Source organism: Melopsittacus undulatus, chromosome 9 (assembly GCF_012275295.1).
Source record: "Melopsittacus undulatus isolate bMelUnd1 chromosome 9, bMelUnd1.mat.Z, whole genome shotgun sequence".
Taxonomy (NCBI): domain Eukaryota; kingdom Metazoa; phylum Chordata; class Aves; order Psittaciformes; family Psittaculidae; genus Melopsittacus; species Melopsittacus undulatus.
This window is the reverse complement of record NC_047535.1, coordinates 35,548,955-35,561,312: the sequence shown is the minus strand read 5'-3', so window position 1 is coordinate 35,561,312 and position 12,358 is coordinate 35,548,955.

Below are 12,358 nucleotides of genomic sequence, written 5' to 3'. Positions count from 1 at the left end.
GTGGTGGTGGTTTAGAAGTTGAAAGAGAGCTGTAAGTTGCAGAAGACTGGTGGACACATGAATGCTTTCACCATTACAACCCTGTGCAGCAGCCCTGTTCCTGGGATGCCATAGTACCTTGTGCCTGCGTACTGCCCGGCCCAGGGGGTATCTGGGACCCCTCTGCCATAGTCCTTCTCTTTATTAGCTGTGTTTCAAGTCAGTAGTGCAGGTGACTGTGGCATTTGTTTTTTATGTTCTCGCTCTCTGTGTAGGAAATGAACAAATTTCCAGATGAAGATTTTTATCCCTCCCCCCTGGACAACGGGCTGGGATGATTTAAAACTTAATTAAGTTTCCCAATTCTCTATATAATTAATAGCACCATTTCCTTGTTCTTTATATATATCTAAAACAACAAATGAGGTCCTTGCAGGAGCTTATAACCAAGAGAGTACGTTTCCCATTGTATATACTGGATACAGAGGATGAAGCTGAATCTCTGCTTTGGGCACGTCATTAGAACTTTCCCTGTAAGTGGCTGAGCTTGCACTGGCACAACTTCACTGCTCACAGATGACAGAGAAAGGGAAGGCAGCTGAAGGGGAGAGTGAATGTTTCTGCAAAAAACTGCTGAAAACCCATGTCCCTTCCTCCAGCCCCACTGGAAGGAAACCCAGTGCTGTCAGTTCCTGTCCCTGCCATCAAGATCAAAGCTGATGTTGGTGTGAGCAGTCTTTGAGCAGATTCAAGCTGACTTCTTTCGCCCTTAGTAGAGGTGTTTAGGCTCGTTTACCCATGTTTTAGTAGATTGAGTCTGTAGTGGGGAATGCTGCTTTTATTGTGAAAGACAAATGTGAGTGCTGCACATACCAAAGCAGGAAGACAAGCTAATTCTCAGGCACAGGACCTGAAGTAGTTAATGTACGCAGCATTTGGACTTAAGCTCTTTACATTTTCTGTCTCACACAAACAAATACAATTGTAACCATCGTACCCCTTGTTTACCCAGGCTAAGACATTCTAGACTTTAGATCAGCTTCTGATGGTATAACACCCCAATTGGCATAATTACTCAGCAGAGCCAAGATTAGTGGGAATGTCAGCAGAGATATACTAAGGAAGAAGTGCTTGCTGGGCTCTGAGGAACACCACTAGTGACTTTGCCGACTAGATGTGACACCGTTTGCCACCACTCTTTGGGCCCAGCCATTCAGCCAGTTACCAGCCCAGTGAAGAGCACATGTATCCACACCATAAGCAGCCAATTTCTCCAGGAGAATGCTGTGGGAGACATTATGAAATGCTTTACTAAAGTCCAAATAGACAATGTCTACAGCCTTTCCCTCATCCACCAGGTGGTTCACCTTATCATAGAAGAAGATCAGACTGGTCAAGCAGGATCTGCCCTTCATGAACCTGTGCTGACTGGGCCTGATCCTTCTATTTTCCTACACATGCTTTATGATGTTACTTATCACCATGACCTTCCCCATTGCTGAGGTCAGGCTGACAGGCCTGTAGTTTCCAGGGTCTTCCTTCTTGCTCTTTTTTTAGAGAGGTGAAGTTGAAGTTCTTGTTTTAGTTGTCAGTTTCATTCACATCCTCTCAGAAGTCCATGAGATATGTATAGATGAGGTGACTCTTTTTTCATTCACCTTGGCTTGAAAACATTGAAAGTATCGTTACCTTTATTTCTTTTAAAACACATGTAATTTATCATTCAAACAATGCTTTGACTTCAGATCAATATTACAAAAAGGTCAGACTTCATTTCACTTTCAGTGCACATTTTAAATATTTGTTCTTATATCAAATATCAAAGCCTAAAATATTGAACACTAAATGGTTAAAACAATCAGGCTAGAGTTAAAAGACACTTCTTCATTTGCTGTCATGATATTAGGTTACTGGGTACAATACCTGCCTTTCTAAAATGCTTAGGTATTTGATTAGTTTGATATCTTGGGTTCAGCAGTAGCAGTCATTTTTCTCCTTCTTAGTAGCTGATGCAGTGCTGTGGTTTTGACTTTCAGCCTGGGAACAGCGCTGATAACACCAATGTTTTTAGTTGTTGCTCAGTAATGTTTACTCTGACCAAGGACTTTCTGAGTCTCATGGTCTGCCAGGGAGGCGGGGAAGCTGGGAGGAAGCAGAGACAGGGCACCTGACCCAAACTGACCAAAGAGGTATTTCATACCAAAGCACGTCATGCCCACTGTATACACTGGGCGTAGTTATCCAGAAGGGTGAGATCACTGCCAGAGTCGGGCTGGGTATCGGTCAGTGGGTGGCGAGCGGTTGTATTCTCTTCTCTTGTTATTTCCCTTATCATCATTATTATTATTGGTGGTCGCAGAAGTGGTTTGTGTTATACCTTAGTTACTGGACTGTTCTCTAAACCTGTGGGAGTTACATTCTTTCAGTTCTCCTCCCCATCCATCTGGGAGCGGGTGGAAGAAGGTGGGGAGTGAGAGAGAGAGAAACTGTGTGGCTGAGGTTAAACCACAACAGTTGAATATGGATGAAAGTATCTTGGGATGGTTGTGTTGTTGCTGTCTTGGATAAAACACAGGTTCTTTCCTTGCTGGCTGGGTTCTGGCTGTAAGGGCTTGGTGACAGAACACTGGCCATGGTCTGCTGTGACTGCTGCAGTGGACGGAAACACCAGCCAGGAACTAGATACACTGCCGAGATCTGGGCTTCCTGTGCATGTGTCTGGTCAGGCAGGACTGGTTACGCAAGTAAATACGAATGAGTGAAGACTAGTTTGTGGAAATGTCTCCGAATCAGTACTCACAGATGGAGAAAGATAATTACCCACTTTCCATACACCACAGATTTCTTGCTTCCCCTTCTACAAAGTTGCTAGGAAGTAAACTTATTTCTTTTCCTCCCACGTTTCTTCAAGAAATACTCAAACCAGTATATGGAGTAGAACAGAAAAATACAACAGGATTATTTGTATCCTCATAAGAAGCCTAGCAAAGCAGAATAATAGGCAGGAAAACATCATGAGTGGGAAAGACGGAGGCACAGTAAATATCCAAACTTCACTGTGCTTCAGCAGCTGTTTCTGTGTTATTAGTCCCAGCCCCTCTGTATTTTCTCTCTTTCTCTCTCCTTCTCTCCCCCTGGTGCAGTATGAAGAAAAGAAACTGTTATTGCCTTTTTATGAGGGAGTCAAACTCTCTTTGCGGAGAGTAAACAATTTTTTTATCAGTGGTGCTTGGGGTTGATGACATGCCATGGCAGTAAATGGTTGTGTTGGTAATCGGATGGGTTGTCCCTAGGGTTAGTGCTGCTGGTGCCATTGCTCCCTATTATTCTACTCCGGGGTAATGCTCCATCCTCCTGCAGCACTGCATGCCAAAGCCACAGCACAATATTAGAGCAATGCTTGCCCAGCTTGGAAGTGCTGTGTCTGTCTGCTTGGTGGTATACTCCTAATAACCCCCAAAACCATCTCCTGTGGAAGCAGTAGACCAGAGGCAGACATCTGTTGACAGCAGCTGTATCACTGCTCGCACAGCTCCAGCAGAGCACGGGCACTAGCAGACGGGTCGCTGCACAGGGCTGCTGAGTTGAGAGTTTGCGATAAAACCTTCTCTAGCATTTTCTGACTTTGTAAATATTAATGGTTATGAAAAATACATACAGGAAGGGAAGTGGGAGAGGAAGCCGGCTGTGTATCTCAGTGGTAAAGTCAGGAAAGCATCAGCACCTTTGTGTTTCATTTCTTGAGGTGCTTGTTTATGCTACCCTCCCATAATTGTAAGAGGATGACCCTTGAGGCTCTGAGATGTGAACAGCCACATAGCACAGTGTTGGTCAAGGTAAGTCTTTTGTTTGTGCTATGAATAATACATCCTTCTCTGTTAATTTTAATTATTATGCTTCATACTGACTGCCACATCACTTAATATTAAAAGAAGAGCCATATTCAGACTGCTGGAGATAGCACTGAATAATGGATAATACTGTAATTCAGTGACATTTGTCATGTTCCCTCTCACCTAACACGGAGTGGTACTCTTCATCGCTGCTGGAGATGTCCTCCTTGGCATGACAGTGTGAAAACCAGGTCTTGCCTGTGTCTTATAATTAAAACCCACACAACACTTTTCACACCACGTTCCAGGTGTTAATTGGGGTGTTCTGGCCAACGTCCAGCTGGCTGGTGGAAGCCACGTCTGTCAGTGTTCCCTGGAAAGGGATGCTCTGCCTCTTTCTTCCTCAAGTTCCAAGGAGTTCTCAGAGTGGCTTTGTCACATAGTTATTTTTTCATCTTGGTCTGGTGTTACAAAGCTTAGTTAATATTAATTGCACAGGATCATGAAGTAGAACGAATGTGTGGCACTGCAAAGCATCATCCTTACAGCATTCTGTCCGAGGAGGCAGTGCTGAACACAGAGCTGCACACCAGATACCTTTGTGGATCCGCACCTTAAAATCAGTGAGTGACAGTGCTCTTTCCCTTGCTGTACTGGGAACTTTGGGAAGACTTTTTAACCACCACATTTCACTTTCTGAACCTTTAGACTGCACCCAGGTGAGCTTCTGGAGCTTTTCTCTTAAACCTGGAGGAATAGAAACATTTCATCAACAATGTTGATGATATTAAATAAACCCCACACCTCTTATAAGGTGGAGATTAATGAAGACCCCAGGTATCACTGTGTTTGTGTTGCTGCTCCCCTCTTTTCCATGCAAATCTCCTGTGCTACAGCTCTTCCCTTGGTGAGCAACTTGGGCAGCCGCTTGCTTCAAGAGCAACCCTAAATACATACCAAACGCAGTCAGGATGCTTAGGATCCAGTGGGCAAATCAACCTGCATTTAACATAGCTTCATTATGGCAGTTGTAATTCATTTACAAGGCAATGAAATTAAATTGATGGTCATAAATTAGAAGACATAACTAATGCAGCAATGGTTCAGATTCAGTAAAAGTACATATTTAGGTAGGCCTCTTATCAGGAGTTACAGACACAGCTAATGTGGTGCCCTCCACTGAAGTCTGGAATTGGCTTTGACAGGAGCATTATTATTCTATCTATTTAGCTCATAATTGTGTTATTTTTCTTATTGATGTGTTTGTCTTTGCTGCATCTTTGTCTTTATGTGAATCTGTCCCTTTTCTAAGATGTTGCATTTCCTGTGCTCTGGCACTAAGCCTGAATGGCATTGCAGTTTCATTTGTGTGTGCCCAGAGCTTTGCACAGCTTGTACCCAGTGCTGCAGGACCCTTGTACCCCATCACAGTCCCCATTAGGCACTAGAAAGGGCTCTGGAAGTTTCCCTTGTGGACAAGATTCCTCTCTGGAAACCTCCCTATTATTTTACAGAGCAGCAATGGACCGATGGCAGAAAGCACAGTTTGCATCTCAGCAGGGGCCTGATCTGTGCTCTGACACTCCTGGTGGTTACAGATACATACAAATCAGATTGTCAGAAGAAATTCTTTAATGCTAATTTTGGCCAGACCACTTGCATGTTAACTGGTGTTGCATTTAATTGCAGAGAGACGATTTGCAGCAGGTTACACACTGTGGATTTATTTTACTCCTGCACTCCTCTTTCAACACCTTATTTCTGTTTTGTGGGTATGTGCTTCAAATGTAAATCAAGTATTTAATGAAAGACCTAAATGAAAGTTAAATTAGATTTTATTCACTTTCTAATCTGGCTCTAAGGAAACCCAGAAGCCATGGAGTGGAAAGTGCAATATAATTGTAAAGTTGGTTTATTATTTTTTGTTTGTTTAGTTTTTTTAATATTATTTTGCTGTACATACTTGCATTCAGTATGTTCCTTTGCAGGTTAATTGCCCCTAGCTTCTAGATAACAGCAATCTACAATTTTGGTACTGTAGTGTTTCCACTCATGAGAATGCCTCTTCCTTCTCCTCCCAATGTATGTGCAGCTGTAAAATGACTGCCAAATTCAGGGCAGGACCTGGTGTGTCTCTTTGCCCCTCTTATGCCTAACACCTGCAAATGCAGGAAAAGGCAATACTTAACATACAGTCTGTACTTTATTTTTCATTTAGGTTTTATTCCCAAAGCTATCTAATTTTCTGCTATTTAAAGTCATTGCATTGCTTTGAAGCTTTTCTAGCCAGTGTTTATTTTAATTAACTCTACCTTCTCTTTCAGAATGTCCTCAGGAGCTAATATTTCTATGCTTAATACATTTTAAAATGAGGTGTTCCTAATAACATGCAGGGTGTGTAGTAACCAAAGGGTGTATCGTGCTAGCTAGAAGATCTTGCTATGCTGAGAATGAAATGTCCTTGGTTTTATATTGATAACACTTCAGTATGACAAAAACATGCAAGCAAACCAAATCTTCTTGCACACTTACCTGTCAGGGGATGCACTGGGATGCTTTGTCTAGCCAGCAAGGAAAGCTGACAGGAGAACCTGAAGAAGTAGTGGTCTATGGCAGTGGTCAGTGGCACCATCACCTCCACTTCTTTGTTTTGTGTTTTTTAAGACCGTGCATTTCTTGAACCCCATGCAGAGGCAGGAGGTGTATGTTCAGATTCCAGGCAGGAGATGTGGACATAAACCAGTTGTTCTGGCATATTTGAGGAAATTTTTCTTCCAACTTAAAGCTGAAAAATTTATCTATCCTTACTAGTTTTATATCCCTGATTTCACATTGTTAGAGAATCTCACTGCTTTGACAGAGCTAATCCTGCTGGTGCTGGTGCCAGGTAGAAGACAAGCCCCATTCCCACAGCTACACTTAGTGCCTTCCTGCCTGTAGCCCAGGGCAGTTTCCTGGCACATGGATGGCTGCATGAGCTGCTGCTGCGACTTCTGGAAGAAGGGGTGCAAAGCAGCACATGCCTTGTGGCATGGAGCAATTAATTACAGAGCCTAATGAACATTCTCTGTAGAAAAATCATAAAAGCACATTGCATAGATAAAGAGGTATGTAGCCTTTACCTCTCTTTCCCTTGGAGAGGATCATTTGCATGCTTCCTAGTCCCTCAGGATCACAGGGGCCTTTGCACTCCTTTCCTCTCTCTGTTGCTGTCACCCATGGGTGATATCACCTTGATTCCCCCTGGGAAGGTCTACAAACAAAGAGGCATTAAAGGCCATTGAGTAGCTTATCTGCTGTCCCAGAGTGAGCCTGTGTGAGTGGCCATCATGATCTAGACTAGCTCTGAACAAGGGAAATAGCACTAAAACACTGGTTCCTTCATTCTAGGAATGCACACACTAACACTGCACCTTTGCAATACTCCATCCCTCTGGCTTTCAATCAAACTCGCAAGATCAAGGAGGACTTCATTTTAAAGTGGGCTATTTGTCCAGCGTTGCAGTATTGATTGCTGCCCTGTGGTTATGTGTGAGGAATTTCTTAGGGTTTTAGAATTGACTGTGTGTAACTGGACTGCATTTATGAATCCCCTTCTGCAGTGAATGCGTGCCTGAACTGCCTTTTTTTTAACTCCACTCCTTGTCAGTTCATAAGTAAAGGTCATTATTTTAAGATCTCTTGGCGTTTCAGGCAAAAGACCAAATTATTGGGTCAGGCTTGACCCCTTGATTGGTGACCCATTATTGGGTAATTGTGTGCTGTACAGCAGTTGTATAAATCATGGCATTTACATCTCACTTATTCCTAGAGATGCTCATTGGCTTTAATAGGCTGTGCTTGTGCCTGCCTGTTTTAATAATGGAATTAACTTGTCAGTATAAGATCTTTCAACTGAGTGCTGATGCATGAACCCACAAAGCAGAGACAGCTTGTCCCTCAGTGCTCCCTGACATGTTTGTACATAACATGGGGTGCACTGTCCCATGTTTAATCTCAATGAGAAGCAAGGCATCCCAAAGCAGAGACTTAAATGTTTAGACCAGATTAATTTCCCATTTTTTTCTCCTCCTATACTCTTTAATAACTATGGATCCATACCTGTTGGCTTCCTGATAATTTCTGGTGGAATGAGCGTTATTCTTTGGGTTTCCTTATACTCAATTGGAAGTGAAAGGTGAAGAAAACATGCAAGGTTTCATTTCCACTTTATCTTTTACTTTTGAGCTCATGCAATTACATTACTGTGTCAGCATTATTCCCTGCCACAAGGCACATAACAGAATGAGCTTGATCCAATAGATCTACAACATGTATGGGTGCCATTCAAGTATGCCACCAAAATCCAAGTTGCAAGTTAACCTATAAACAGCATAAAAAATAGACCTCATTAAAACAATGATTCTATTGTGTTTTGTGTAACAGTAAGAACAAAAATAGAACATTTCAGGAGATAAAAAAATTACAGTATTTCCACAAAACCTAGAATTATGCTGAGCTGTACTGTAATACAGTGGTTAATAATAGAGACTGAGATTTGCTTCTAAAATGTAGTTGGGGTGTGAAGAGGAGATTAGAAGCAGAAGAAGAACTAAACTTATTTTGACTGAAATGACTGTGTCGACAGGTCACCAGTGTAAGGGACAAGCAGACAGTAAGGCACATTTTAGAGTACCTGAGGACATGGTAGCTCTCATCTATGCTTTCCCATCATTTCCTCTCTTGCCATAAACACCTCATAGTCAGTAGCCTCAATTTTTATTTCATTTCCTGGAGTACACTTTCCAGATTTTACTGGAAAATAACAGATTTCCCCCTTTCATTATCATATAAGCAGTCCGAGCAACTAACTCAGCTGAATCTCTGTGGCAGTGATGAAACCTCCCGTTTTTCCTGTGAGACTTTTGTTTCTATTTCCATGTTGTCATCTTCATTCTTTTAGGCAGTAACTTTTATTGGAAAACAAACAGAAGCACAGCAGCATGCTAAAATGGGAGCAGAGGAATGCTGATATCTGGGAAGCAGAAGGTGAAGCAGGCTGTTTTTATCTTCTAGTGTGCAAACATATGTTTCAGCTAAGCAGTTACCAAACCTGACTTACTCTTATTTTAACCTTTATGAGAAGACATAGAATTCATTTGCCTAAGCAAAATTATCATGGTTATTGGTAGGATTCATCAGGACCGCTACCGTGGAGTCAGTTGGATTCAAGCAGAACAGCAGGGGAAGTTTTTTTTTGTGAAGATCTGTACATGGAGGTGAAATCTCTATTTCAAACTGGTAAATAATGGCAAAGAACTTCATGATAGCAGAGAAAGTGCAGAGTATCTCTTGTGAAGCCAAACACCAGTTCTGTTTGGCTCTTAAATTAGCAATATTCCATTGTCTATAAGCAGCATTCCCATCTAATTTCATGCTAGGACAGTTGGTTGTGAACTGTTGTGAGGGAAGCTCATGAGTGCCTCATGGCTCAGTCTTGCCTCCCAGCAGCATTTACGTTGAAGACTCTCCCTGTGCAAAGCACAAACACTCTCCTGGAAGGGCTTATGTGTCTTCAGCTCTGCTCAGTCTGTGGTGAGGAAGACAGAGGGATGTGCAGAAGTTTACAGACAGCATTGGCAGAATTTGTCCAAGAGGAGCAGGCAGAGCCTGCCCAGGCAAGCCTGAGGCTGAGCGTGCACCAAAAGTGTTACATGAGCTTATCCAAAAGCAGTAAAGATGCTTCCTCAGTTTAATTATAGGGCTGTCAAGGCAGGAGCAATGGAACCATGATTCTGCTTTTGGAAGGTGTTTCATGGGGAGAGTAGATGTTACATAGAAGAGCTCTTACCACAATGTGTGCAGGCACTGCAAGTACCAGAAGTAGGAGGCTGAGCCAAGGGGAGTGTGCAGGCTTAACAGGATGGAAGAGTAATAATCAGAATGACAACCAAATAAAAAGTGTTAATTTTTGTGTTTTCTAAGCAAGGCTGTAACATCTGTTTTGCCCAGCTTGAAGTTAGTAGGTTAAACAGAGATAATGGGGTCAAAACCTGTAGCTCATGTTACACAAATGGCCAGCAAGCAGATTAATTAGAAAAATAGATTATTTGCCCTGGAAAATTTTTCATGTATCATTTTTATTAGGAGGAATAGATTGATCTGTCTCCATGCTTTGGCTCTAGACTGAATGGAAAGAATTCCTGGTTTAGGCTAGCTTTTTAGTCATTGCTTTGCAGTGTGTCAAATTGGTGTGATGTCAATAGTCTCTTGGGTTGTCCCTCTACAAAAAAGCAGCCAGGCTGTGTGTACCTGGCTGGGGGGTGATGGTGAAGAACAAGCAGGAGAGGTGGGTTCATTCTTTTTGTTTAGACAAATTTATTAACACCCTGACATACTAATTCTTTGTGTTTCAGGAAACAGTCATTTTACATAAACATGTCTCTCTTCTTACCAAGATTCAAAGCTACTTTTCCTTTCTTGTCCATGTTTTATATTGACACCCCACTCCCTGAAATGAGTTTTGTCCTTGCACTGATTGGTGGAAGCTGTCTTGGGGCTGGGTTCCCAGATCCTGGCTCTGCCTCTGGGGTGGATTGCAGGTGCAGCATCATAGAATCAACTAGGTTGGAAAAGACCTCCCTCCACATCTTCACCCTGAGTACAGAGCTTGTTTCTGAGAGGCTGAACGTTTACTCTCTCACTGAGGAACAAAACTGAAAACCTCTATATTTGGTGAAGATTCCCATAACAATAGCATTACAACTATTTTGATAGTTATTTGCAGGGAGGGAATGGTAATTGAGAGTGACTCAGGTTTCCCAACACCCCAAGTATATTTTTCCACAAAACTCTATCTAGTTTGATAACAGCTGTTTATTTTCATAGAGAGTATCTTTGCTCCAGGAATAAATTAATTTTGGTGGGTTTTTCTTTGTTTGTTTCTTTGTTTTTTTTTGGTAAAATATATCTACTGAAAATACCTCTTCCCTGCAGTACAGCATAAGAGTACATTGGAGCAAGGACAGAATACAAATGCATGAACAGATCTGGACACACACTTGAGATGTACGAGGCAAAGAAGAGGCAGCCTGGATTTATTACTGAATTGACTCCAATTTTGTCTCATGTAATTCTCCTTAATAAAGTTACACCAAAATAAGATTGGAGTGCACAGGGTCAGCAGTGCATTGCAGCAGCTAATAGGAAGGGCATCTACCCAGTTTGTAACAGTGCTTGGATGTGCAGAGAATATGAACAGGGAACAAAGTTTGCTAAGCAGGTGAATAGTTCAGCTCCCTGTGAGATGCCAGGGCAGTCCTTGCTTCCTCTGAGCTCTCCAGTTAAGAACAAACCAAGCAGAGCTTGCAGCTTGTATTAGGTCTTCCCTGTCTCAGTTCTTTAGTCAGCTATGTGTGTCACTGGACTGCCTTGCATCACTATATATCCTGTATCCGCAGCAGGGTGGGATGAGGGAAAAGCACCAGCCTAAATCCCTGGGTGAGAACCCACAGGGGCAAATGCTTTTCCTGCAGCAGTTCAGTTCTGCAGCCCATTTTGTGCCCATATGGTAATGGCATAGGTTACCTGTGCTTTACGCATCACTTTTCCCTGGGATCAGCCACCCTCATGTTCATAGCTGATGCAGTGTGTTGGGTTCATACAGTGCAATGTACTGATGCATGACATATCCTCTTTTTTCTGTCATCAGCTCTGAGAAAAGTCTTTAGCATTTTAGTACCATACTAAATTCATAAGCCCCAGCAAAAATGGTGCATTCTGGCAAATGTCGGAAAGTAATGAAGCTGCCACAGGAATTGTGGAGTTATTAAAAAAAGCAGCATTAGTGAATAAAATTAACTGTCCTTCCATAAAATGCAAAGTAATGAATAATAAATACTGGAGTTAGTGAAGATGCTAGCACAAAGGTTGTGGTCCTGCCCCTTCCTGCCTACCCAGTGGCTGATGGCACTGGTGCCTTGTGTCTGTTCTTTGAGGGGACAGAGTTGCCCTCACTTCCCTGCCTGGAGGTGTGGGGCTCCCCAGGCACCCTGACACCTGCAGCTTTGTACCCTTGGGGTGTCTGTTGGCAGAGGTGGTTCTCACTATGGGAGGGATGCCCAGCCCTGTAAACAGATCACTTTACAGCATCTCAGCCTTCAGTAGCTGAAAAAAAGAAATTAACGGTGCAGAAACCACTTAAGTACTTTAGGTAATTAGAAAATACTTTAGTGCTTTCAAATAAGTTAAATTAAATGTGTATTAAATAAGCATGAAAAGAAAAGCAAGGGCCGGGCATTAAATGAGTTATGAATAAAACATTTTTGTGACATTACCCGGTAATTTAGAGGACTTCACTCAGTGCATAGGTGGGAAGTGGCTTTGACTGAATAAGCCATTAATGTCATTCCCAAAAGGATGGGCGACCCTGAGCTAGTTGGGACATATGTTCCCTGTCCCTGCGGGCACTGAGATGTTGCTAGTGGAGCTGTTGGCCTTCCCCAGGAGAGCACTGGCACTGATGTTCATGGCATGGTGTTCAAAGCAGGAGGAGACAGACATGGCTG